This window comes from Brienomyrus brachyistius, chromosome 2, assembly GCF_023856365.1.
Source record: "Brienomyrus brachyistius isolate T26 chromosome 2, BBRACH_0.4, whole genome shotgun sequence".
NCBI lineage: Eukaryota > Metazoa > Chordata > Actinopteri > Osteoglossiformes > Mormyridae > Brienomyrus > Brienomyrus brachyistius.
The window spans coordinates 42,809,457-42,829,679 of NC_064534.1; the positions used below are offsets into that span (position 1 = coordinate 42,809,457).

Sequence of the window (20,223 nt, forward strand, 5' to 3'; positions counted from 1 at the left end):
TGGTACCATCTCTCGCTTACGGCCATACCACCCTGAACACGCCCGATCTCGTCTGATCTCGGAAGCCAAGCAGGGTAGGGTCTGGTTAGTACTTGGATGGGAGACCACCTGGGAATACCAGGTGCTGTAAGCTTTTCTCACTTTTACTTTATACAGGGGGCGCTCCACTTCACGATTAATTTAAATCTATCACTCCCCTTCCATTTTACTATTTTATATATATATTTTTTTTTTCTCTCATTCATAAAGGCAGCTTTTAGAAGCCGTTTTACTCTAAATACTTCCTGGTAATTCTAGGTGCTGTAAGCTGTTCGTGCCTTTATTCCACCAGGGCGCGATCTTCTCACCAACTTGAAGACTTTCACTCCCCATTCACGTTTTACAACTTATTGTTAATGATAAAGAGACAGCTTTTTACACACAGTTTTAAACAAAGTACTGATATTATTCCTCTTCAACTGACCGCTTTGTTTTCTATGCAAAAACCACTTCGCCACAGAAGACTCGATATTATTGGCATAGCAAGTTCTGCTCTTCTCCTTTCAAAACTTGCTAAAAGCTGTATTTAAAAGAACAGATTGGCCGGGGTAATTCACACCCTTCAATGCCAGCTTAATATTTAGGTTAGTGGGAATCACAGAGGAATTAGGGATGGAAACTTCTTTGCTGGTGGTAGAAGCGGTCTGGTGAATTTTTAGAGAGAAGAGGCCGTCGATGTTTGAATGTAGAAAATTGTTCTGGCTGCAGCCTGCAGTATGGACTTGTTGGTGTGTGTAGCTCCCAGTGTTCTGACAGCGCGACGTTTTGGGGAAGCATGTGATTCAGCAGCTACCAGTGGGCTTCGTGCGGCGGAGATTTTGTGGCTGTTAGCGGAGTTGATAACAGAGGGTCGTTAAGAGAAGCCTACATGCAGTAGGCAAAGGAGTAATGTTTGCCGGCGGGGGACGTGCGGCGATTAACCTGTGCGGTAGTGAAAAGGAGTTAAAAAGAAGGAAGTGTGCGGATGCGGAAAGAATGGAATAATTGTGGTAGGCTGCCGGCTGAGTAGTTTGGTGAATGTTTGGTGTGGGTCCGGCGCTGCCGATTGGATGGTGGGGCTGCAGTGTGAGTCAGATAAAAAAAAAAAAACCAGGAGTAGGATCCAATGGGACTAACTGGCATGTATAGACGCGTGTAATGCAAAAGGGCTGTTTTTGGTAGCATCTCTCGCTTACGGCCATACCACCCTGAACACGCCCGATCTCATCTGATCTTGGAAGCTAAACAGGTTAGGGTCTGGTTAGTACTTGGATGGGAGACCTCCTGGGAATACCAGGTGCTGTAAGCTTTTCTCACTTTTACTTTGTACAGGGGGCGCTCCACTTCACGATTAATTTAAATCTATCACTCCCCTTCCATTTTACTATTTTATATATATATATATTTTTTTTCTCATTCCTAAAGGCAGCTTTTAGAAACCGTTTTACTCTAAATACTTCCTGGTAATTCTAGGTGCTGTAAGCTGTTCGTGCCTTTATTCCACCAGGGCGCGATCTTCTCACCAACTTGAAGACTGTCACTCCCCATTCACGTTTTACAACTTATTGTTAATGATAAAGAGACAGCTTTTTACACACAGTTTTAAACAAAGTACTGATATTATTCCTCTTCAACTGACCGCTTTGTTTTCTATGCAAAAACCACTTCGCCACAGAAGACTCGATATTATTGGCATAGCAAGTTCTGCTCTTCTCCTTTCAAAACTTGCTAAAAGCTGTATTTAAAAGAACAGATTGGCCGGGGTAATTCACACCCTTCAATGCCAGCTTAATATTTAGGTTAGTGGGAATCACAGAGGAATTAGGGATGGAAACTTCTTTGCTGGTGGTAAAAGCGGTCTGGTGAATTTTTAGAGAGAAGAGGCCGTCGATGTTTGAATGTAGAAAATTGTTCTGGCTGCAGCCTGCAGTATGGACTTGTTGGTGTGTGTAGCTCCCAGTGTTCTGACAGCGCGACGTTTTGGGGAAGCATGTGATTCAGCAGCTACCAGTGGGCTTCGTGCGGCGGAGATTTTGTGGCTGTTAGCGGAGTTGATAACAGAGGGTCGTTAAGAGAAGCCTACATGCAGTAGGCAAAGGAGTAATGTTTGCCGGCGGGGGACGTGCGGCGATTAACCTGTGCGGTAGTGAAAAGGAGTTAAAAAGAAGGAAGTGTGCGGATGCGGAAAGAATGGAATAATTGTGGTAGGCTGCCGGCTGAGTAGTTTGGTGAATGTTTGGTGTGGGTCCGGCGCTGCCGATTGGATGGTGGGGCTGCAGTGTGAGTCAGATAAAAAAAAAAAAAAACCAGGAGTAGGATCCAATGGGACTAACTGGCATGTATAGACGCGTGTAATGCAAAAGGGCTGTTTTTGGTAGCATCTCTCGCTTACGGCCATACCACCCTGAACACGCCCGATCTCATCTGATCTTGGAAGCTAAACAGGTTAGGGTCTGGTTAGTACTTGGATGGGAGACCTCCTGGGAATACCAGGTGCTGTAAGCTTTTCTCACTTTTACTTTGTACAGGGGGCGCTCCACTTCACGATTAATTTAAATCTATCACTCCCCTTCCATTTTACTATTTTATATATATATATATTTTTTTTCTCATTCCTAAAGGCAGCTTTTAGAAACCGTTTTACTCTAAATACTTCCTGGTAATTCTAGGTGCTGTAAGCTGTTCGTGCCTTTATTCCACCAGGGCGCGATCTTCTCACCAACTTGAAGACTGTCACTCCCCATTCACGTTTTACAACTTATTGTTAATGATAAAGAGACAGCTTTTTACACACAGTTTTAAACAAAGTACTGATATTATTCCTCTTCAACTGACCGCTTTGTTTTCTATGCAAAAACCACTTCGCCACAGAAGACTCGATATTATTGGCATAGCAAGTTCTGCTCTTCTCCTTTCAAAACTTGCTAAAAGCTGTATTTAAAAGAACAGATTGGCCGGGGTAATTCACACCCTTCAATGCCAGCTTAATATTTAGGTTAGTGGGAATCACAGAGGAATTAGGGATGGAAACTTCTTTGCTGGTGGTAGAAGCGGTCTGGTGAATTTTTAGAGAGAAGAGGCCGTCGATGTTTGAATGTAGAAAATTGTTCTGGCTGCAGCCTGCAGTATGGACTTGTTGGTGTGTGTAGCTCCCAGTGTTCTGACAGCGCGACGTTTTGGGGAAGCATGTGATTCAGCAGCTACCAGTGGGCTTCGTGCGGCGGAGATTTTGTGGCTGTTAGCGGAGTTGATAACAGAGGGTCGTTAAGAGAAGCCTACATGCAGTAGACAAAGGAGTAATGTTTGCCGGCGGGGGACGTGCGGCGATTAACCTGTGCGGTAGTGAAAAGGAGTTAAAAAGAAGGAAGTGTGCGGATGCGGAAAGAATGGAATAATTGTGGTAGGCTGCCGGCTGAGTAGTTTGGTGAATGTTTGGTGTGGGTCCGGCGCTGCCGATTGGATGGTGGGGCTGCAGTGTGAGTCAGATAAAAAAAAAAAAAACCAGGAGTAGGATCCAATGGGACTAACTGGCATGTATAGACGCGTGTAATGCAAAAGGGCTGTTTTTGGTAGCATCTCTCGCTTATGGCCATACCACCCTGAACACGCCCGATCTCATCTGATCTTGGAAGCTAAACAGGTTAGGGTCTGGTTAGTACTTGGATGGGAGACCTCCTGGGAATACCAGGTGCTGTAAGCTTTTCTCACTTTTACTTTGTACAGGGGGCGCTCCACTTCACGATTAATTTAAATCTATCACTCCCCTTCCATTTTACTATTTTATATATATATATTTTTTTTTTCTCATTCCTAAAGGCAGCTTTTAGAAACCGTTTTACTCTAAATACTTCCTGGTAATTCTAGGTGCTGTAAGCTGTTCGTGCCTTTATTCCACCAGGGCGCGATCTTCTCACCAACTTGAAGACTGTCACTCCCCATTCACGTTTTACAACTTATTGTTAATGATAAAGAGACAGCTTTTTACACACAGTTTTAAACAAAGTACTGATATTATTCCTCTTCAACTGACCGCTTTGTTTTCTATGCAAAAACCACTTCGCCACAGAAGACTCGATATTATTGGCATAGCAAGTTCTGCTCTTCTCCTTTCAAAACTTGCTAAAAGCTGTATTTAAAAGAACAGATTGGCCGGGGTAATTCACACCCTTCAATGCCAGCTTAATATTTAGGTTAGTGGGAATCACAGAGGAATTAGGGATGGAAACTTCTTTGCTGGTGGTAAAAGCGGTCTGGTGAATTTTTAGAGAGAAGAGGCCGTCGATGTTTGAATGTAGAAAATTGTTCTGGCTGCAGCCTGCAGTATGGACTTGTTGGTGTGTGTAGCTCCCAGTGTTCTGACAGCGCGACGTTTTGGGGAAGCATGTGATTCAGCAGCTACCAGTGGGCTTCGTGCGGCGGAGATTTTGTGGCTGTTAGCGGAGTTGATAACAGAGGGTCGTTAAGAGAAGCCTACATGCAGTAGACAAAGGAGTAATGTTTGCCGGCGGGGGACGTGCGGCGATTAACCTGTGCGGTAGTGAAAAGGAGTTAAAAAGAAGGAAGTGTGCGGATGCGGAAAGAATGGAATAATTGTGGTAGGCTGCCGGCTGAGTAGTTTGGTGAATGTTTGGTGTGGGTCCGGCGCTGCCGATTGGATGGTGGGGCTGCAGTGTGAGTCAGATAAAAAAAAAAAAAACCAGGAGTAGGATCCAATGGGACTAACTGGCATGTATAGACGCGTGTAATGCAAAAGGGCTGTTTTTGGTAGCATCTCTCGCTTACGGCCATACCACCCTGAACACGCCCGATCTCATCTGATCTTGGAAGCTAAACAGGTTAGGGTCTGGTTAGTACTTGGATGGGAGACCTCCTGGGAATACCAGGTGCTGTAAGCTTTTCTCACTTTTACTTTATACAGGGGGCGCTCCACTTCACGATTAATTTAAATCTATCACTCCCCTTCCATTTTACTATTTCATAGATATATATATATTTTTTTTCTCTCATTCATAAAGGCAGCTTTTAGAAACCGTTTTACTCTAAATACTTCCTGGTAATTCTAGGTGCTGTAAGCTGTTCGTGCCTTTATTCCACCAGGGCGCGATCTTCTCACAAACTTGAAGACTGTCACTCCCCATTCACGTTTTACAACTTATTGTTAATGATAAAGAGACAGCTTTTTACACACAGTTTTAAACAAAGTACTGATATTATTCCTCTTCAACTGACCGCTTTGTTTTCTATGCAAAAACCACTTCGCCACAGAAGACTCGATATTATTGGCATAGCAAGTTCTGCTCTTCTCCTTTCAAAACTTGCTAAAAGCTGTATTTAAAAGTACAGATTGGCCGGGGTAATTCACACCCTTCAATGCCAGCTTAATGTTTAGGTTAGTGGGAATCACAGAGGAATTAGGGATGGAAACTTCTTTGCTGGTGGTAGAAGCGGTCTGGTGAATTTTTAGAGAGAAGAGGCCGTCGATGTTTGAATGTAGAAAATTGTTCTGGCTGCAGCCTGCAGTATGGACTTGTTGGTGTGTGTAGCTCCCAGTGTTCTGACAGCGCGACGTTTTGGGGAAGCATGTGATTCAGCAGCTACCAGTGGGCTTCGTGCGGCGGAGATTTTGTGGCTGTTAGCGGAGTTGATAACAGAGGGTCGTTAAGAGAAGCCTGCATGCTGTAGGCAAAGGAGTAATGTTTGCCGGCGGGGGACGTGCGGCGATTAACCTGTGCGGTAGTGAAAAGGAGTTAAAAAGAAGGAAGTGTGCGGATGCGGAATGAATGGAATAATTGTGGTAGGCTGCCGGCTGAGTAGTTTGGTGAATGTTTGGTGTGGGTCCGGCGCTGCCGATTGGATGGTGGGGCTGCAGTGTGAGTCAGATAAAAAAAAAAAAAACCAGGAGTAGGATCCAATGGGACTAACTGGCATGTATAGACGCGTGTAATGCAAAAGGGCTGTTTTTGGTAGCAACTCTCGCTTACGGCCATACCACCCTGAACACGCCCGATCTCATCTGATCTCGGAAGCTGGGTAGGGTCTGGTTAGTACTTGGATGGGAGACCACCTGGGAATACCAGGTGCTGTAAGCTTTTCTCACTTTTACTTTGTACAGGGGGCGCTCCACTTCACGATTAATTTAAATCTATCACTCCCCTTCCATTTTACTATTTTATATATATATATATATTTTTTTCTCTCATTCATAAAGGCAGCTTTTAGAAACCGTTTTACTCTAAATACTTCCTGGTAATTCTAGGTGCTGTAAGCTGTTCGTGCCTTTATTCCACCAGGGCGCGATCTTCTCACAAACTTGAAGACTGTCACTCCCCATTCACGTTTTACAACTTATTGTTAATGATAAAGAGACAGCTTTTTACACACAGTTTTAAACAAAGTACTGATATTATTCCTCTTCAACTGACCGCTTTGTTTTCTATGCAAAAACCACTTCGCCACAGAAGACTCGATATTATTGGCATAGCAAGTTCTGCTCTTCTCCTTTCAAAACTTGCTAAAAGCTGTATTTAAAAGAACAGATTGGCCGGGGTAATTCACACCCTTCAATGCCAGCTTAATGTTTAGGTTAGTGGGAATCACAGAGGAATTAGGGATGGAAACTTCTTTGCTGGTGGTAGAAGCGGTCTGGTGAATTTTTAGAGAGAAGAGGCCGTCGATGTTTGAATGTAGAAAATTGTTCTGGCTGCAGCCTGCAGTATGGACTTGTTGGTGTGTGTAGCTCCCAGTGTTCTGACAGCGCGACGTTTTGGGGAAGCATGTGATTCAGCAGCTACCAGTGGGCTTCGTGCGGCGGAGATTTTGTGGCTGTTAGCGGAGTTGATAACAGAGGGTCGTTAAGAGAAGCCTGCATGCTGTAGGCAAAGGAGTAATGTTTGCCGGCGGGGGACGTGCGGCGATTAACCTGTGCGGTAGTGAAAAGGAGTTAAAAAGAAGGAAGTGTGCGGATGCGGAATGAATGGAATAATTGTGGTAGGCTGCCGGCTGAGTAGTTTGGTGAATGTTTGGTGTGGGTCCGGCGCTGCCGATTGGATGGTGGGGCTGCAGTGTGAGTCAGATAAAAAAAAAAAAAACCAGGAGTAGGATCCAATGGGACTAACTGGCATGTATAGACGCGTGTAATGCAAAAGGGCTGTTTTTGGTAGCAACTCTCGCTTACGGCCATACCACCCTGAACACGCCCGATCTCATCTGATCTCGGAAGCTGGGTAGGGTCTGGTTAGTACTTGGATGGGAGACCACCTGGGAATACCAGGTGCTGTAAGCTTTTCTCACTTTTACTTTGTACAGGGGGCGCTCCACTTCACGATTAATTTAAATCTATCACTCCCCTTCCATTTTACTATTTTATATATATATATTTTTTTTTTCTCTCATTCCTAAAGGCAGCTTTTAGAAACCGTTTTACTCTAAATACTTCCTGGTAATTCTAGGTGCTTTAAGCTGTTCGTGCCTTTATTCCACCAGTGCGCGATCTTCTCACAAACTTGAAGACTGTCACTCCCCATTCACGTTTTACAACTTATTGTTAATGATAAAGAGACAGCTTTTTACACACAGTTTTAAACAAAGTACTGATATTATTCCTCTTCAACTGACCGCTTTGTTTTCTATGCAAAAACCACTTCGCCACAGAAGACTCGATATTATTGGCATAGCAAGTTCTGCTCTTCTCCTTTCAAAACTTGCTAAAAGCTGTATTTAAAAGAACAGATTGGCCGGGGTAATTCACACCCTTCAATGCCAGCTTAATGTTTAGGTTAGTGGGAATCACAGAGGAATTAGGGATGGAAACTTCTTTGCTGGTGGTAGAAGCGGTCTGGTGAATTTTTAGAGAGAAGAGGCCGTCGATGTTTGAATGTAGAAAATAGTTCTGGCTGCAGCCTGCAGTATGGACTTGTTGCTGTGTGTAGCTCCCAGTGTTCTGACAGCGCGACGTTTTGGGGAAGCATGTGATTCAGCAGCTACCAGTGGGCTTTGTGCAGCGGAGATTTTGTGGCTGTTAGCGGAGTTGATAACAGAGGGTCGTTAAGAGAAGCCTACATGCAGTAGGCAAAGGAGTAATGTTTGCTGGCGGGGGACGTGCGGCGATTAACCTGTGCGGTAGTGAAAAGGAGTTAAAAAGAAGGAAGTGTGCGGATGCGGAAAGAATGGAATAATTGTGGTAGGCTGCCGGCTGAGTAGTTTGGTGAATGTTTGGTGTGGGTCCGGCGCTGCCGATTGGATGGTGGGGCTGCAGTGTGAGTCAGATAAAAAAAAAAAAAACAGGAGTAGGATCCAATGGGACTAACTGGCATGTATAGAGGCGTGTAATGCAAAAGGGCTGTTTTTGGGAGTTTTTCTCGCTCACGGCCATACCACCCTGAACACGCCTGATCTCGTCTGATCTCGGAAGCCAAGCAGGGTAGGGTGTGGTTAGTACTTGGATGGGAGACCACCTGGGAATACCAGGTGCTGTAAGCTTTTCTCACTTTTACTTTATACAGGGGGCGCTCCACTTCACGATTAATTTAAATCTATCACTCCCCTTCCATTTTACTATTTTATATATATATTTTTTTTTTCTCTCATTCATAAAGGCAGCTTTTAGAAGCTGTTTTACTCTAAATACTTCCTGGTAATTCCAGGTGCTGTAAGCTGTTCGTGCCTTTATTCCACCAGGGCGCGATCTTCTCACCAACTTGAAGACTGTCACTCCCCATTCACGTTTTACAACTTATTGTTAATGATAAAGAGACAGCTTTTTACACACAGTTTTAAACAAAGTACTGATATTATTCCTCTTCAACTGACCGCTTTGTTTTCTATGCAAAAACCACTTCGCCACAGAAGACTCGATATTATTGGCATAGCAAGTTCTGCTCTTCTCCTTTCAAAACTTGCTAAAAGCTGTATTTAAAAGAACAGATTGGCCGGGGTAATTCACACCCTTCAATGCCAGCTTAATATTTAGGTTAGTGGGAATCACAGAGGAATTAGGGATGGAAACTTCTTTGCTGGTGGTAGAAGCGGTCTGGTGAATTTTTAGAGAGAAGAGGCCGTCGATGTTTGAATGTAGAAAATTGTTCTGGCTGCAGCCTGCAGTATGGACTTGTTGGTGTGTGTAGCTCCCAGTGTTCTGACAGCGCGACGTTTTGGGGAAGCATGTGATTCAGCAGCTACCAGTGGGCTTCGTGCGGCGGAGATTTTGTGGCTGTTAGCGGAGTTGATAACAGAGGGTCGTTAAGAGAAGCCTACATGCAGTAGGCAAAGGAGTAATGTTTGCCGGCGGGGGACGTGCGGCGATTAACCTGTGCGGTAGTGAAAAGGAGTTAAAAAGAAGGAAGTGTGCGGATGCGGAAAGAATGGAATAATTGTGGTAGGCTGCCGGCTGAGTAGTTTGGTGAATGTTTGGTGTGGGTCCGGCGCTGCCGATTGGATGGTGGGGCTGCAGTGTGAGTCAGATAAAAAAAAAAAAAACCAGGAGTAGGATCCAATGGGACTAACTGGCATGTATAGACGCGTGTAATGCAAAAGGGCTGTTTTTGGTAGCATCTCTCGCTTACGGCCATACCACCCTGAACACGCCCGATCTCATCTGATCTTGGAAGCTAAACAGGTTAGGGTCTGGTTAGTACTGGGATGGGAGACCTCCTGGGAATACCAGGTGCTGTAAGCTTTTCTCACTTTTACTTTGTACAGGGGGCGCTCCACTTCACGATTAATTTAAATCTATCACTCCCCTTCCATTTTACTATTTTATATATATATTTTTTTTTTTTCTCATTCCTAAAGGCAGCTTTTAGAAACCGTTTTACTCTAAATACTTCCTGGTAATTCTAGGTGCTGTAAGCTGTTCGTGCCTTTATTCCACCAGGGCGCGATCTTCTCACCAACTTGAAGACTGTCACTCCCCATTCACGTTTTACAACTTATTGTTAATGATAAAGAGACAGCTTTTTACACACAGTTTTAAACAAAGTACTGATATTATTCCTCTTCAACTGACCGCTTTGTTTTCTATGCAAAAACCACTTCGCCACAGAAGACTCGATATTATTGGCATAGCAAGTTCTGCTCTTCTCCTTTCAAAACTTGCTAAAAGCTGTATTTAAAAGAACAGATTGGCCGGGGTAATTCACACCCTTCAATGCCAGCTTAATGTTTAGGTTAGTGGGAATCACAGAGGAATTAGGGATGGAAACTTCTTTGCTGGTGGTAGAAGCGGTCTGGTGAATTTTTAGAGAGAAGAGGCCGTCGATGTTTGAATGTAGAAAATTGTTCTGGCTGCAGCCTGCAGTATGGACTTGTTGGTCTGTGTAGCTCCCAGTGTTCTGACAGCGCGACGTTTTGGGGAAGCATGTGATTCAGCAGCTACCAGTGGGCTTCGTGCGGCGGAGATTTTGTGGCTGTTAGCGGAGTTGATAACAGAGGGTCGTTAAGAGAAGCCTGCATGCTGTAGGCAAAGGAGTAATGTTTGCCGGCGGGGGACGTGCGGCGATTAACCTGTGCGGTAGTGAAAAGGAGTTAAAAAGAAGGAAGTGTGCGGATGCGGAAAGAATGGAATAATTGTGGTAGGCTGCCGGCTGAGTAGTTTGGTGAATGTTTGGTGTGGGTCCGGCGCTGCCGATTGGATGGTGGGGCTGCAGTGTGAGTCAGATAAAAAAAAAAAAAACCAGGAGTAGGATCCAATGGGACTAACTGGCATGTATAGACGCGTGTAATGCAAAAGGGCTGTTTTTGGTAGCATCTCTCGCTTACGGCCATACCACCCTGAACACGCCCGATCTCATCTGATCTTGGAAGCTAAACAGGTTAGGGTCTGGTTAGTACTTGGATGGGAGACCTCCTGGGAATACCAGGTGCTGTAAGCTTTTCTCACTTTTACTTTGTACAGGGGGCGCTCCACTTCACGATTAATTTAAATCTATCACTCCCCTTCCATTTTACTATTTTATATATATATATATTTTTTTCTCATTCCTAAAGGCAGCTTTTAGAAACCGTTTTACTCTAAATACTTCCTGGTAATTCTAGGTGCTGTAAGCTGTTCGTGCCTTTATTCCACCAGGGCGCGATCTTCTCACCAACTTGAAGACTGTCACTCCCCATTCACGTTTTACAACTTATTGTTAATGATAAAGAGACAGCTTTTTACACACAGTTTTAAACAAAGTACTGATATTATTCCTCTTCAACTGACCGCTTTGTTTTCTATGCAAAAACCACTTCGCCACAGAAGACTCGATATTATTGGCATAGCAAGTTCTGCTCTTCTCCTTTCAAAACTTGCTAAAAACTGTATTTAAAAGAACAGATTGGCCGGGGTAATTCACACCCTTCAATGCCAGCTTAATATTTAGGTTAGTGGGAATCACAGAGGAATTAGGGATGGAAACTTCTTTGCTGGTGGTAGAAGCGGTCTGGTGAATTTTTAGAGAGAAGAGGCCGTCGATGTTTGAATGTAGAAAATTGTTCTGGCTGCAGCCTGCAGTATGGACTTGTTGGTGTGTGTAGCTCCCAGTGTTCTGACAGCGCGACGTTTTGGGGAAGCATGTGATTCAGCAGCTACCAGTGGGCTTCGTGCGGCGGAGATTTTGTGGCTGTTAGCGGAGTTGATAACAGAGGGTCGTTAAGAGAAGCCTACATGCAGTAGACAAAGGAGTAATGTTTGCCGGCGGGGGACGTGCGGCGATTAACCTGTGCGGTAGTGAAAAGGAGTTAAAAAGAAGGAAGTGTGCGGATGCGGAAAGAATGGAATAATTGTGGTAGGCTGCCGGCTGAGTAGTTTGGTGAATGTTTGGTGTGGGTCCGGCGCTGCCGATTGGATGGTGGGGCTGCAGTGTGAGTCAGATAAAAAAAAAAAAACCAGGAGTAGGATCCAATGGGACTAACTGGCATGTATAGACGCGTGTAATGCAAAAGGGCTGTTTTTGGTAGCATCTCTCGCTTACGGCCATACCACCCTGAACACGCCCGATCTCATCTGATCTTGGAAGCTAAACAGGTTAGGGTCTGGTTAGTACTTGGATGGGAGACCTCCTGGGAATACCAGGTGCTGTAAGCTTTTCTCACTTTTACTTTGTACAGGGGGCGCTCCACTTCACGATTAATTTAAATCTATCACTCCCCTTCCATTTTACTATTTTATATATATTTTTTTTTTTTTTCTCATTCCTAAAGGCAGCTTTTAGAAACCGTTTTACTCTAAATACTTCCTGGTAATTCTAGGTGCTGTAAGCTGTTCGTGCCTTTATTCCACCAGGGCGCGATCTTCTCACCAACTTGAAGACTGTCACTCCCCATTCACGTTTTACAACTTATTGTTAATGATAAAGAGACAGCTTTTTACACACAGTTTTAAACAAAGTACTGATATTATTCCTCTTCAACTGACCGCTTTGTTTTCTATGCAAAAACCACTTCGCCACAGAAGACTCGATATTATTGGCATAGCAAGTTCTGCTCTTCTCCTTTCAAAACTTGCTAAAAGCTGTATTTAAAAGAACAGATTGGCCGGGGTAATTCACACCCTTCAATGCCAGCTTAATATTTAGGTTAGTGGGAATCACAGAGGAATTAGGGATGGAAACTTCTTTGCTGGTGGTAGAAGCGGTCTGGTGAATTTTTAGAGAGAAGAGGCCGTCGATGTTTGAATGTAGAAAATTGTTCTGGCTGCAGCCTGCAGTATGGACTTGTTGGTGTGTGTAGCTCCCAGTGTTCTGACAGCGCGACGTTTTGGGGAAGCATGTGATTCAGCAGCTACCAGTGGGATTCGTGCGGCGGAGATTTTGTGGCTGTTAGCGGAGTTGATAACAGAGGGTCGTTAAGAGAAGCCTACATGCAGTAGACAAAGGAGTAATGTTTGCCGGCGGGGGACGTGCGGCGATTAACCTGTGCGGTAGTGAAAAGGAGTTAAAAAGAAGGAAGTGTGCGGATGCGGAAAGAATGGAATAATTGTGGTAGGCTGCCGGCTGAGTAGTTTGGTGAATGTTTGGTGTGGGTCCGGCGCTGCCGATTGGATGGTGGGGCTGCAGTGTGAGTCAGATAAAAAAAAAAAAAACCAGGAGTAGGATCCAATGGGACTAACTGGCATGTATAGACGCGTGTAATGCAAAAGGGCTGTTTTTGGTAGCATCTCTCGCTTACGGCCATACCACCCTGAACACGCCCGATCTCATCTGATCTTGGAAGCTAAACAGGTTAGGGTCTGGTTAGTACTTGGATGGGAGACCTCCTGGGAATACCAGGTGCTGTAAGCTTTTCTCACTTTTACTTTATACAGGGGGCGCTCCACTTCACGATTAATTTAAATCTATCACTCCCCTTCCATTTTACTATTTTATATATATATATATTTTTTTCTCTCATTCATAAAGGCAGCTTTTAGAAACCGTTTTACTCTAAATACTTCCTGGTAATTCTAGGTGCTGTAAGCTGTTCGTGCCTTTATTCCACCAGGGCGCGATCTTCTCACAAACTTGAAGACTGTCACTCCCCATTCACGTTTTACAACTTATTGTTAATGATAAAGAGACAGCTTTTTACACACAGTTTTAAACAAAGTACTGATATTATTCCTCTTCAACTGACCGCTTTGTTTTCTATGCAAAAACCACTTCGCCACAGAAGACTCGATATTATTGGCATAGCAAGTTCTGCTCTTCTCCTTTCAAAACTTGCTAAAAGCTGTATTTAAAAGAACAGATTGGCCGGGGTAATTCACACCCTTCAATGCCAGCTTAATGTTTAGGTTAGTGGGAATCACAGAGGAATTAGGGATGGAAACTTCTTTGCTGGTGGTAGAAGCGGTCTGGTGAATTTTTAGAGAGAAGAGGCCGTCGATGTTTGAATGTAGAAAATTGTTCTGGCTGCAGCCTGCAGTATGGACTTGTTGGTGTGTGTAGCTCCCAGTGTTCTGACAGCGCGACGTTTTGGGGAAGCATGTGATTCAGCAGCTACCAGTGGGCTTCGTGCGGCGGAGATTTTGTGGCTGTTAGCGGAGTTGATAACAGAGGGTCGTTAAGAGAAGCCTGCATGCTGTAGGCAAAGGAGTAATGTTTGCCGGCGGGGGACGTGCGGCGATTAACCTGTGCGGTAGTGAAAAGGAGTTAAAAAGAAGGAAGTGTGCGGATGCGGAAAGAATGGAATAATTGTGGTAGGCTGCCGGCTGAGTAGTTTGGTGAATGTTTGGTGTGGGTCCGGCGCTGCCGATTGGATGGTGGGGCTGCAGTGTGAGTCAGATAAAAAAAAAAAAAACCAGGAGTAGGATCCAATGGGACTAACTGGCATGTATAGAGGCGTGTAATGCAAAAGGGCTGTTTTTGGGAGTTTTTCTCGCTCACGGCCATACCACCCTGAACACGCCCGATCTCGTCTGATCTCGGAAGCCAAGCAGGGTAGGGTGTGGTTAGTACTTGGATGGGAGACCACCTGGGAATACCAGGTGCTGTAAGCTTTTCTCACTTTTACTTTATACAGGGGGCGCTCCACTTCACGATTAATTTAAATCTATCACTCCCCTTCCATTTTACTATTTTATATATATATTTTTTTTTTCTCTCATTCATAAAGGCAGCTTTTAGAAGCCGTTTTACTCTAAATACTTCCTGGTAATTCCAGGTGCTGTAAGCTGTTCGTGCCTTTATTCCACCAGGGCGCGATCTTCTCACCAACTTGAAGACTGTCACTCCCCATTCACGTTTTACAACTTATTGTTAATGATAAAGAGACAGCTTTTTACACACAGTTTTAAACAAAGTACTGATATTATTCCTCTTCAACTGACCGCTTTGTTTTCTATGCAAAAACCACTTCGCCACAGAAGACTCGATATTATTGGCATAGCAAGTTCTGCTCTTCTCCTTTCAAAACTTGCTAAAAGCTGTATTTAAAAGAACAGATTGGCCGGGGTAATTCACACCCTTCAATGCCAGCTTAATATTTAGGTTAGTGGGAATCACAGAGGAATTAGGGATGGAAACTTCTTTGCTGGTGGTAGAAGCGGTCTGGTGAATTTTTAGAGAGAAGAGGCCGTCGATGTTTGAATGTAGAAAATTGTTCTGGCTGCAGCCTGCAGTATGGACTTGTTGGTGTGTGTAGCTCCCAGTGTTCTGACAGCGCGACGTTTTGGGGAAGCATGTGATTCAGCAGCTACCAGTGGGTTCCGTCCGGCGGAGATTTTGTGGCTGTTAGCGGAGTTGATAACAGAGGGTCGTTAAGAGAAGCCTACATGCAGTAGGCAAAGGAGTAATGTTTGCCGGCGGGGGACGTGCGGCGATTAACCTGTGCGGTAGTGAAAAGGAGTTAAAAAGAAGGAAGTGTGCGGATGCGGAAAGAATGGAATAATTGTGGTAGGCTGCCGGCTGAGTAGTTTGGTGAATGTTTGGTGTGGGTCCGGCGCTGCCGATTGGATGGTGGGGCTGCAGTGTGAGTCAGATAAAAAAAAAAAAAACCAGGAGTAGGATCCAATGGGACTAACTGGCATGTATAGACGCGTGTAATGCAAAAGGGCTGTTTTTGGTAGCATCTCTCGCTTACGGCCATACCACCCTGAACACGCCCGATCTCATCTGATCTTGGAAGCTAAACAGGTTAGGGTCTGGTTAGTACTTGGATGGGAGACCTCCTGGGAATACCAGGTGCTGTAAGCTTTTCTCACTTTTACTTTATACAGGGGGCGCTCCACTTCACGATTAATTTAAATCTATCACTCCCCTTCCATTTTACTATTTTATATATATTTTTTTTTTTTCTCTCATTCATAAAGGCAGCTTTTAGAAGCCGTTTTACTCTAAATACTTCCTGGTAATTCCAGGTGCTGTAAGCTGTTCGTGCCTTTATTCCACCAGGGCGCGATCTTCTCACCAACTTGAAGACTGTCACTCCCCATTCACGTTTTACAACTTATTGTTAATGATAAAGAGACAGCTTTTTACACACAGTTTTAAACAAAGTACTGATATTATTCCTCTTCAACTGACCGCTTTGTTTTCTATGCAAAAACCACTTCGCCACAGAAGACTCGATATTATTGGCATAGCAAGTTCTGCTCTTCTCCTTTCAAAACTTGCTAAAAGCTGTATTTAAAAGAACAGATTGGCCGGGGTAATTCACACCCTTCAATGCCAGCTTAATATTTAGGTTAGTGGGAATCACAGAGGAATTAGGGATGGAAACTTCTTTGCTGGTGGTAGAAGCGGTCTGGTGAATTTTTAGAGAGAAGAGGCCGTCGATGTTTGAATGTAGAAAATTGTTCTGGCTGCAGCCTGCAGTATGGACTTGTTGGTGTGTGTAGCTCCCAGTGTTCTGACAGCGCGACGTTTTGGGGAAGCATGTGATTCAGCAGCTACCAGTGGGCTTCGTGCGGCGGAGATTTTGTGGCTGTTAGCGGAGTTGATAACAGAGGGTCGTTAAGAGAAGCCTACATGCAGTAGGCAAAGGAGTAATGTTTGCCGGCGGGGGACGTGCGGCGATTAACCTGTGCGGTAGTGAAAAGGAGTTAAAAAGAAGGAAGTGTGCGGATGCGGAAAGAATGGAATAATTGTGGTAGGCTGCCGGCTGAGTAGTTTGGTGAATGTTTGGTGTGGGTCCGGCGCTGCCGATTGGATGGTGGGGCTGCAGTGTGAGTCAGATAAAAAAAAAAAAAACCAGGAGTAGGATCCAATGGGACTAACTGGCATGTATAGACGCGTGTAATGCAAAAGGGCTGTTTTTGGTAGCATCTCTCGCTTACGGCCATACCACCCTGAACACGCCCGATCTCATCTGATCTTGGAAGCTAAACAGGTTAGGGTCTGGTTAGTACTTGGATGGGAGACCTCCTGGGAATACCAGGTGCTGTAAGCTTTTCTCACTTTTACTTTGTACAGGGGGCGCTCCACTTCACGATTAATTTAAATCTATCACTCCCCTTCCATTTTACTATTTTATATATATATTTTTTTTTTTTCTCATTCCTAAAGGCAGCTTTTAGAAACCGTTTTACTCTAAATACTTCCTGGTAATTCTAGGTGCTGTAAGCTGTTCGTGCCTTTATTCCACCAGGGCGCGATCTTCTCACCAACTTGAAGACTGTCACTCCCCATTCACGTTTTACAACTTATTGTTAATGATAAAGAGACAGCTTTTTACACACAGTTTTAAACAAAGTACTGATATTATTCCTCTTCAACTGACCGCTTTGTTTTCTATGCAAAAACCACTTCGCCACAGAAGACTCGATATTATTGGCATAGTAAGTTCTGCTCTTCTCCTTTCAAAACTTGCTAAAAGCTGTATTTAAAAGAACAGATTGGCCGGGGTAATTCACACCCTTCAATGCCAGCTTAATATTTAGGTTAGTGGGAATCACAGAGGAATTAGGGATGGAAACTTCTTTGCTGGTGGTAGAAGCGGTCTGGTGAATTTTTAGAGAGAAGAGGCCGTCGATGTTTGAATGTAGAAAATTGTTGATCTGGCTGCAGCCTGCAGTATGGACTTGTTGGTGTGTGTAGCTCCCAGTGTTCTGACAGCGCGACGTTTTGGGGAAGCATGTGATTCAGCAGCTACCAGTGGGCTTCGTGCGGCGGAGATTTTGTGGCTGTTAGCGGAGTTGATAACAGAGGGTCGTTAAGAGAAGCCTGCATGCTGTAGGCAAAGGAGTAATGTTTGCCGGCGGGGGACGTGCGGCGATTAACCTGTGCGGTAGTGAAAAGGAGTTAAAAAGAAGGAAGTGTGCGGATGCGGAATGAATGGAATAATTGTGGTAGGCTGCCGGCTGAGTAGTTTGGTGAATGTTTGGTGTGGGTCCGGCGCTGCCGATTGCATGGTGGGGCTGCAGTGTGAGTCAGATAAAAAAAAAAAAAACCAGGAGTAGGATCCAATGGGACTAACTGGCATGTATAGACGCGTGTAATGCAAAAGGGCTGTTTTTGGTAGCAACTCTCGCTTACGGCCATACCACCCTGAACACGCCCGATCTCATCTGATCTCGGAAGCTGGGTAGGGTCTGGTTAGTACTTGGATGGGAGACCACCTGGGAATACCAGGTGCTGTAAGCTTTTCTCACTTTTACTTTGTACAGGGGGCGCTCCACTTCACGATTAATTTAAATCTATCACTCCCCTTCCATTTTACTATTTTATATATATATATTTTTTTTTCTCTCATTCATAAAGGCAGCTTTTAGAAACCGTTTTACTCTAAATACTTCCTGGTAATTCTAGGTGCTGTAAGCTGTTCGTGCCTTTATTCCACCAGGGCGCGATCTTCTCACAAACTTGAAGACTGTCACTCCCCATTCACGTTTTACAACTTATTGTTAATGATAAAGAGACAGCTTTTTACACACAGTTTTAAACAAAGTACTGATATTATTCCTCTTCAACTGACCGCTTTGTTTTCTATGCAAAAACCACTTCGCCACAGAAGACTCGATATTATTGGCATAGCAAGTTCTGCTCTTCTCCTTTCAAAACTTGCTAAAAGCTGTATTTAAAAGAACAGATTGGCCGGGGTAATTCACACCCTTCAATGCCAGCTTAATGTTTAGGTTAGTGGGAATCACAGAGGAATTAGGGATGGAAACTTCTTTGCTGGTGGTAGAAGCGGTCTGGTGAATTTTTAGAGAGAAGAGGCCGTCGATGTTTGAATGTAGAAAATTGTTCTGGCTGCAGCCTGCAGTATGGACTTGTTGGTGTGTGTAGCTCCCAGTGTTCTGACAGCGCGATGTTTTGGGGAAGCATGTGATTCAGCAGCTACCAGTGGGCTTCGTGCGGCGGAGATTTTGTGGCTGTTAGCGGAGTTGATAACAGAGGGTCGTTAAGAGAAGCCTACATGCAGTAGGCAAAGGAGTAATGTTTGCCGGCGGGGGACGTGCGGCGATTAACCTGTGCGGTAGTGAAAAGGAGTTAAAAAGAAGGAAGTGTGCGGATGCGGAAAGAATGGAATAATTGTGGTAGGCTGCCGGCTGAGTAGTTTGGTGAATGTTTGGTGTGGGTCCGGCGCTGCCGATTGGATGGTGGGGCTGCAGTGTGAGTCAGATAAAAAAAAAAAAACCAGGAGTAGGATCCAATGGGACTATCTGGCATGTATAGACGCGTGTAATGCAAAAGGGCTGTTTTTGGTAGCATCTCTCGCTTACAGCCATACCACCCTGAACACGCCCGATCTCGTCTGATCTTGGAAGCTAAGCAGGGTAGGGTCTGGTTAGTACTTGGATGGGAGACCACCTTGGAATACCAGGTGCTGTAAGCTTTTCTCACTTTTACTTTATACAGGGGGCGCTCCACTTCACGATTAATTTAAATCTATCACTCCCCTTCCATTTTACTATTTTATATATATATATATTTTTTTCTCTCATTCATAAAGGCAGCTTTTAGAAACCGTTTTACTCTAAATACTTCCTGGTAATTCTAGGTGCTGTAAGCTGTTCGTGCCTTTATTCCACCAGGGCGCGATCTTCTCACAAACTTGAAGACTGTCACTCCCCATTCACGTTTTACAACTTATTGTTAATGATAAAGAGACAGCTTTTTACACACAGTTTTAAACAAAGTACTGATATTATTCCTCTTCAACTGACCGCTTTGTTTTCTATGCAAAAACCACTTCGCCACAGAAGACTCGATATTATTGGTATAGCAAGGTCTGCTCTTCTCCTCCTTTCAAAACTTGCTAAAAGCTGTATTTAAAAGAGCAGGTTGGCCGGGGTAATTCACACCCTTCAATGCTAGCTTAATGTTTAGGTTAGTGGGAATCACAGAGGAATTAGGGATGGAAACTTCTTTGCTGATGGTAGAAGCGGTCTGGTGAATTTTTAGAGAGAAGAGGCCGTCGATGTTTCAATGTAGAAAAATGTTCTGGCTGCAGCCTGCAGTATGGACTTGTTGGCGTGTGTAGCTCCCAGTGTTCTGACAGCGTAACGTTTTGGGGAAGCATGTGATTCAACAGCTACCAGTGGGCTTCGTGCGGCAGAGATTTTGTGGCTGTTAGCGGAGTTGATAACAGAGGGTCGTTAAGAGAAGCCTGCATGAGGTAGGCAAAGGAGTAATGTTTGCCGGCGGGGGACGTGCGGCGATTAACCTGTGCGGTAGTGAAAAGGAGTTAAAGAGAAGGAAGTGTGCGGATGCGGAAAGAATGGAATAATTGTGGTAGGCTGCCGGCTGAGTAGTTTGGTGAATGTTTGGTGTGGTTCCGGCACTGCCGATTGGATGGTGGGGCTGCAGT

The 20,223-nt window shown here is 44.5% G+C and overlaps 14 non-coding genes and 3 pseudogenes across 14 annotated transcripts; all 17 read left to right on the plus strand.

Annotated features, from left to right (window-relative positions):
- Positions 1–14: 14 nt before the first annotated feature.
- On the plus strand, positions 15–133 carry LOC125733008 (5S ribosomal RNA). Its single transcript, XR_007392367.1, has one exon. It is a non-coding gene; the product is annotated as a 5S ribosomal RNA (ribosomal RNA).
- A 1,075-nt stretch (positions 134–1,208) lies between these two features.
- On the plus strand, positions 1,209–1,327 carry LOC125735533 (5S ribosomal RNA). Its single transcript, XR_007394828.1, has one exon. It is a non-coding gene; the product is annotated as a 5S ribosomal RNA (ribosomal RNA).
- Positions 1,328–2,404: 1,077 nt separating this feature from the next.
- Positions 2,405–2,523, plus strand: LOC125735534 (5S ribosomal RNA). The gene has a single exon (XR_007394829.1). It is a non-coding gene; the product is annotated as a 5S ribosomal RNA (ribosomal RNA).
- A 1,076-nt stretch (positions 2,524–3,599) lies between these two features.
- On the plus strand, positions 3,600–3,718 carry LOC125736172 (5S ribosomal RNA). Its single transcript, XR_007395458.1, has one exon. It is a non-coding gene; the product is annotated as a 5S ribosomal RNA (ribosomal RNA).
- Positions 3,719–4,794: 1,076 nt separating this feature from the next.
- On the plus strand, positions 4,795–4,913 carry LOC125735535 (5S ribosomal RNA). The gene has a single exon (XR_007394830.1). It is a non-coding gene; the product is annotated as a 5S ribosomal RNA (ribosomal RNA).
- A 1,080-nt stretch (positions 4,914–5,993) lies between these two features.
- LOC125731528 (5S ribosomal RNA) lies at positions 5,994–6,107 on the plus strand (annotated as a pseudogene).
- A 1,079-nt stretch (positions 6,108–7,186) lies between these two features.
- LOC125731529 (5S ribosomal RNA) lies at positions 7,187–7,300 on the plus strand (annotated as a pseudogene).
- A 1,077-nt stretch (positions 7,301–8,377) lies between these two features.
- On the plus strand, positions 8,378–8,496 carry LOC125730077 (5S ribosomal RNA). Its single transcript, XR_007390454.1, has one exon. It is a non-coding gene; the product is annotated as a 5S ribosomal RNA (ribosomal RNA).
- Positions 8,497–9,572: 1,076 nt separating this feature from the next.
- Positions 9,573–9,691, plus strand: LOC125735443 (5S ribosomal RNA). The gene has a single exon (XR_007394739.1). It is a non-coding gene; the product is annotated as a 5S ribosomal RNA (ribosomal RNA).
- A 1,076-nt stretch (positions 9,692–10,767) lies between these two features.
- Positions 10,768–10,886, plus strand: LOC125735536 (5S ribosomal RNA). Its single transcript, XR_007394831.1, has one exon. It is a non-coding gene; the product is annotated as a 5S ribosomal RNA (ribosomal RNA).
- Positions 10,887–11,960: 1,074 nt separating this feature from the next.
- On the plus strand, positions 11,961–12,079 carry LOC125735537 (5S ribosomal RNA). Its single transcript, XR_007394832.1, has one exon. It is a non-coding gene; the product is annotated as a 5S ribosomal RNA (ribosomal RNA).
- A 1,076-nt stretch (positions 12,080–13,155) lies between these two features.
- LOC125735538 (5S ribosomal RNA) lies at positions 13,156–13,274 on the plus strand. Its single transcript, XR_007394833.1, has one exon. It is a non-coding gene; the product is annotated as a 5S ribosomal RNA (ribosomal RNA).
- A 1,077-nt stretch (positions 13,275–14,351) lies between these two features.
- LOC125736700 (5S ribosomal RNA) lies at positions 14,352–14,470 on the plus strand. Its single transcript, XR_007395974.1, has one exon. It is a non-coding gene; the product is annotated as a 5S ribosomal RNA (ribosomal RNA).
- A 1,076-nt stretch (positions 14,471–15,546) lies between these two features.
- LOC125735540 (5S ribosomal RNA) lies at positions 15,547–15,665 on the plus strand. The gene has a single exon (XR_007394835.1). It is a non-coding gene; the product is annotated as a 5S ribosomal RNA (ribosomal RNA).
- A 1,076-nt stretch (positions 15,666–16,741) lies between these two features.
- LOC125735541 (5S ribosomal RNA) lies at positions 16,742–16,860 on the plus strand. The gene has a single exon (XR_007394836.1). It is a non-coding gene; the product is annotated as a 5S ribosomal RNA (ribosomal RNA).
- A 1,079-nt stretch (positions 16,861–17,939) lies between these two features.
- Positions 17,940–18,053, plus strand: LOC125731530 (5S ribosomal RNA; annotated as a pseudogene).
- Positions 18,054–19,129: 1,076 nt separating this feature from the next.
- Positions 19,130–19,248, plus strand: LOC125734970 (5S ribosomal RNA). The gene has a single exon (XR_007394271.1). It is a non-coding gene; the product is annotated as a 5S ribosomal RNA (ribosomal RNA).
- Positions 19,249–20,223: the final 975 nt, after the last annotated feature.